We start from the raw sequence: 6000 nt of genomic DNA, 5'->3' as shown, positions 1-6000 counted from the left end.
AGAAAATTGCATTACAATCTTATCTTTAGCAATAGACGATAGAATTAGTAGAGAATATTCAAGAGATGAGAAAAATAAAAGGATTTTTGTGATCGGGAAGTTATAGGTAATCTTCGTGTATATTGAAAAGGAGATGAAATATTTCACGAATATCACTTTTTTTTTTTTTTTGCTTATAAAAGGAGCCGTGTATGGCGAGAGTAAGGGGGGCTTCACTTCATTTGAGAAAAAGAACACAGAAGTCAAAAAGTGAAGTGAGAGAGAGTACGTGCAGAGGGAGAGAAGTTCTCATAGGTTTTCCTTATGATGGTTTTGAAGTAAGCAAAGGGAGCACTTTTCTTCTGCTGAAAAGTGCAACAGAGCACAGCAACAGAGAGAGAGAGACAGGTGACTAAGACGTAAGAGGAAAAGAGAGAGAAAAGCAGCAAAAGTAGAGGAAGAAGGAGGAGACCGGCGCCTACTGCTCATGCCATGATCCGATGCACCACCATGCCCGCGCCCGCACCACCGCCAATCTACCTCCACTAGCCACCGTGGCGCCTGCCTTGCCTGTAACTCACTCTGCCTGCTGTGACCCGACGCCAGCGCTCGAGCTCCCTTGCTGCCGAGCCACCGCCGCCTAAGCGACGCTCCCGCTCTGTTTGTGATTTGGCCTAGCCCCCTTGCAAATGCTTGCTGAAGCCGTGTCGATCCTTGTTGCCCGCACCAGCCGCGACACCAACAACCCGTTGAAGTCGCCATTTGTGCCGATCTCGCGTCGCCCGAGTTCTACATCGATTTTCCCTTCCGCCCTGGCAATGCTGTTGTTGTCCTTGCTTTGTCCACATCTGCAGACCTTCGCTTGTGCCGCTCTAACCAACGACCCAATGCCAGCACGATCGCCCTCGCCAGAGCTCTAATTAACAGCGTCCTTACTTGCTATTGGCCCACTCACCGCGAGTTCACTTGATGCTGCCACTCACCGAAACATCGACGACCAACCCCTTGGCAATCCATCACCCTCGGTGAACCACCACGAATTGCCAAGCCTCGTTTGGAAGAAAAGAAAAAAAAAAAAGGAAAATCAAATTAGGTAGTTATTTATTTATTTATTTTAATAGAATTTTTCCTTAATGTATGATTGAAATTCTTGACATGAAGTAGCCTCTTAAATTAGGGATTAATAGTCTGATTTTCGCGCCCGAAATATGACTTGCAATTTCTTGGAAAATCGGCAATCCGATCTCATGCTTGAGATTCAATTCACGGTTTATTTAAAATTGACCAACTCGATCTCATATGCAAGATATGGTTCGTCAAGTTTTGAATATCAATATTATCTTGTTCCGATTTGCCATTATGCAGTTTGAGTCGATTTTGTAAAAAGGAAAAAAAAATTCCAAAATTTTTTTGAATTAGGATTTGCTTCGTTTTTTAGAATATTCCTTGTCTTAGGATTATCCATCATATTTAGAATAGGAATTTTAATTATGGATTTTTATAAAAAAAAAAACATAACACAAAAATCGTCATGCATATATTATGTAGAATTAGGGCATTATTTGCATGTCATTGCATATTAGGATAGATTGCATGCTCTTTAGGAGAATAGAATGCACGTCATATAGAATTAGGTTCATGAAATGCACGTCATTTAGTGATTGTTGCTAGGTCCATTTAATTAATGGCCTTAATGCTCTCCAAAGCGAACCACGATACATTACTCCTGGCCAAGGATCTTGTGCCTTTGCACATCAATTCCCCAATTAAATACCCATCTTGGCCTAATTCCACTGTATTAAAATGTACCCGATAAAAATAATCGTGTGTGAGTACACAGTCGGCCCGAGCCAAAAACATAATATCTTTACTTTAGAAAATCCCACTGTTTATACAGAGTTTGAAAACATTGTAAATACAGAGTTTGAAAACATTGTAAACTAACGCCTGGTGATTTTCTAAATTTTGAGATAATTTTCCAAAATTACAAATCACCCTTAAATTGCACAAATTAACAATTAGATAAATAAACCAACCACACCATTGAAATCAGCACGAAATTCCGGTTACCGGCTATCCCGGTCTAATTTCTGAAAAATAATTAATTTCTAAAATTAATTAAATAAATCAATTGAAATTCTAAAAATACTAACTTAGGCCAAATTGCTAAATTAAATACCAATTGCCGGCTCAGAAAATTCCCAAACCCTTCTAGATAAATAATACAATTTATCTATGCCTCACTTAATCTAATTTAACCATATAACATGCATAATTGCATAATTAAATCACTAATTTAATCTAACTAACCACCTAATTTCTAGTTAAATTAAACTAAATACCCTTAAACATTATTAGCCTACTAAGAAGAGTTTAGTGCATAAACTCACCGGTTTCACTGCGATGATGACGCGACGACGGCCGAAACTTGAGTTTGCGATGGCATCAACGGAGCTTGGACCGGGCCTAGAACCAGCCCAACACAGCTCAGCAAGGCTGAGCTTCGGCCTTGGGCTTTTGCAGGGCTACTGTTCGCAGGCTCAAGATGGCTTGAACTGCTGAACAATTGTGAGCTGGGCTGGGCTACAACTCGCGGGCTGTAGCGGTTGACTTGCGGGCAGAAGATGAGCTGCACAGCCCAACGGAGCAAAGGACTGAGGAAAGTGGGCTGCTCGATAGGCTTGGTGGAGATGGGCCGAAGAAGAAGCAGCAAAGGCCGCCGTTGGACCTCTAGAATTGAAGACCGACGTTGCTGGAGTCTTCGGGCAGCTGGACTCCACGGCGTTGAAGACTGGCGGTTGACCGAGCAAGAAGACACGAGAAAGCAGCTAGACGTTGGCTGCGTGGAGAAGGGATTGCACGAAGAAGCTGCTGGACTGCCCGGTGGAATGAAACAAATGATGGTGGACTTTGCTGGCAGGAGAGGTGGACGCTGGCTGCTTCGGTGCTGCGGGACGCGTGGGGAGGAGTCAACCTTGGGGGCTTCGGCAGCTGAGGATTGACTCGCATGGGATGAGAGAGGAATGAAGATGTGGATTGGACTGAGCGATTTGTTGGAGAAGATGCTGGGCCGTTCGGTCGAAGTTCTGGGGCAGGGAAAAGAAGACACGAAGAAGACCGAAGATGGGTGGTCTTCGTGGTAACTTGAAGCTCACGAGCGAAGGGGTTTTGATGGAGCAGAAAAATTGAAGAGCTTCGGTGGCTTCGTTGAAGAAAATTAAAGCAAAGCAAAAGCAGAGGAGGATCGGATAAGGGAGAGAACAGCCGAGCGTGAGGGGGAAGCTAAGGAGGGTGGGCCCAAAATCACAATCTCATCCCTTGCATTAATTCCATATCCCCCTATTTCTTTCTAACAAGTAATTTCCACAATTAAACCAAGTTGAAGCCAAAGTTTCAGCTCCTAAATTAGCATCCGAATTTCATTGATTTGGACTTCAATTCTTCACCAAAATTCCCAATTTAATGTCCAATTTCGTCAAAGAAAATGCCCATACCATTTCTGCAAGTCCCTAATGCCAAATAGCTCAATTTGGAAGTCAAAACTCTCCTCAATTAGGCCAATCCGAATTTTCGTTAATTTCTGAATTGTCCGAAATGATTTTCCATAAAAATCCCAGAATCTCTAAAAAATCTTCGGAGGATGAAAGACTTCTTGTTTGTATCACAACCAATCGAACGAACCCATATATAGATATATTTTTTGTTGAATGAAGTATTTTAGACCTAACCAATTTGATCTAACCAATTAGATGAACTCCAATTCTTCCACTTTCATTGATTCACTCATTCTTCAGATGAGATAGAAATATCTCTATCTCACAACAAGCTAGGAAATTAACAAACGCCCCTATCCCATTAATCAATATTGATTGATGGAATGGAAATTTTGAAAGACAGAAAGATCTTTCGGGTCTAGTTAGACCATTCCATTATATTGACAATTTCAAAAAACTGTTCATACTATATCCAGATCTTTCATTTTTTTCTGTCAATGAAGAATCTCAGTTAATTTCAACGCGTGACTTTAGCGTGACGTGACCTAGATCGATTTAAATCTCAAAAGGTACTTAGGATAAAAATCGGTTTAGTGTCGATTGATAAAATTTTGCAATCGATAGAATCACCACACTTAATCACACACCTAGGTCGAAGATGTAAAATCCAGAAATTTAATTGTGCCGTAATGATCCTTGTAGATTCCTAGTTGAACTGTGTAGCTCAGGAGATGTAGCTCGAGAGAATAGCACTATCGGCACGTTGACGAAATGCCCGATTTATTTAATCGAAAATGAAATTTGAAAATTTAGGTTATCATAGGCCTTGTTTCTCATTGGAGAAGCAGATGTTGCTCCTCATCCTTTCAGATAGAGCTTCGTTGTGCCGATCATCAAAAGGGGGGTCGAGCTGGGGAGATTTCCAAATGAGCCAGAAGACTAGGAGAGGAATCGTCTTGGTAATTCTTTTCCCTGCAGAACATGAATTCATGGCCCCTCTAAAAGCCCAAAGCTCATGTTGCACGGTGATTGAAGTGATCCACTTCACTTCTAAAACTGGGAAACATATAGTTCAAATATGTCTTGTTTAGTTGCAAATAGCAATTATTAGAATCACTCTTTTTTCTTACACAAAAATCATCTATTTACCAGTGTTGTCCCTTCATCTTTTTTTTTTTTTAAAGCTCGTCCAAAGTGCGAACAAGTCCCCCGTTTCCCAAGAGAAAAAAGGAAACTCTCGAGCAACCTTGACTTTGCAAATAGATTCCCAAAGGAAGATGCGTTTATTTGCACTTGCATCTGAGCAGAGATGAGATTAGAGTAGTAGGATTTGACAGAAGGAGAATAATTTCAGTGTAGACTATTGTTCTCCCCCATATATATTGCGTTCTATACAACAGCTCAAAGCAGTTTGAGAAAATTTCGAGCTCCCAACCTTGAGCCATGTGTAAGAGTCGACCTCACAATTCCCATGCCACTTCTCCATTATAAGCCTTCTAGTAATCAGCACCGTTTGCTCCTTGCTTGTGTAGAAAAACCAGGAAATAAATCTCTGAATATAGTGTCTCGAAACCATCTATCATCCCCGACAAGTGTTCCTACCATTTTTCCTCTCTAATAGTGTTCTGCTATGGAAGTCATCCACGTCCCACCCCTACCTTAGCAAAGCTTTACCAGAAGGCCTCCATTAGAAATTGATTGTTTTAAAATATTCCAATTAGACAGACATAATATCAGATAAAGGTAACTTTTTTGTATGTTCTCAAGTCTTTTTGCCATTGGAGATAAGGATTGGAAACAAATAGAAGAAGCCAAATAGAAGGTCAGAAAGCATGCTATTAAACAGCGTATGTCTCCCTCCCTTTGGAGAAAAAGCCTTCTTCCACCCACTTAAACTCTTCTTAGAGCTCCATATTGTAAGGGCCAACATCTAGCCCCATTTGCCAATGATATTGTCAACTTTGGGCTGAAGCCTACTTTAAATCGCATCGTTGGTAGTTAAGATCCATCCCTCGCAGGACCGAGTTGTTACAAGCCCACTAGTTTCCGCTTGGTTCATCCCTAAATCACACATTTTCGGTTGGGCTTGGCTCTAATACCAAGGATTGACCTTTGGCCCCACTTGCTAATGAGATCAGATTGGCAATTGTTCCGTGTGATTGCGAGTCATATTTTAAAAATCGGACTGTCTATCGTATAGATATTATGAAATTAGGAATTAATCCCTAATTTGAAAAGCTTAAACATGGAGCAAAATAACATCGTTTGGGAATTTAATCAAGAATGCAATCTCAAATGAGCAAATGAAATATTTAAGAATTAATTTAGATGGAAACTTTACCTACCTTGATTATTGTTTCCTAGACTGGAGGTACCGGATCATAGGAATCACGATCCGCTTTGCTTCACGACAGCTGGCTCACGATAGCGTCTTGGGAATCGCTCACGGCACTCGACGGTGGAGAGGGCTCTTGGCTTAGTGAGGGCTGTGTCAATGTTGTCGGACACAACCGAAAGTCTTCAAGTG

Source organism: Eucalyptus grandis, chromosome 4 (genome assembly GCF_016545825.1).
Source record: "Eucalyptus grandis isolate ANBG69807.140 chromosome 4, ASM1654582v1, whole genome shotgun sequence".
Lineage (NCBI taxonomy): Eukaryota > Viridiplantae > Streptophyta > Magnoliopsida > Myrtales > Myrtaceae > Eucalyptus > Eucalyptus grandis.
Note: the sequence above shows the minus strand (reverse complement) of the source record.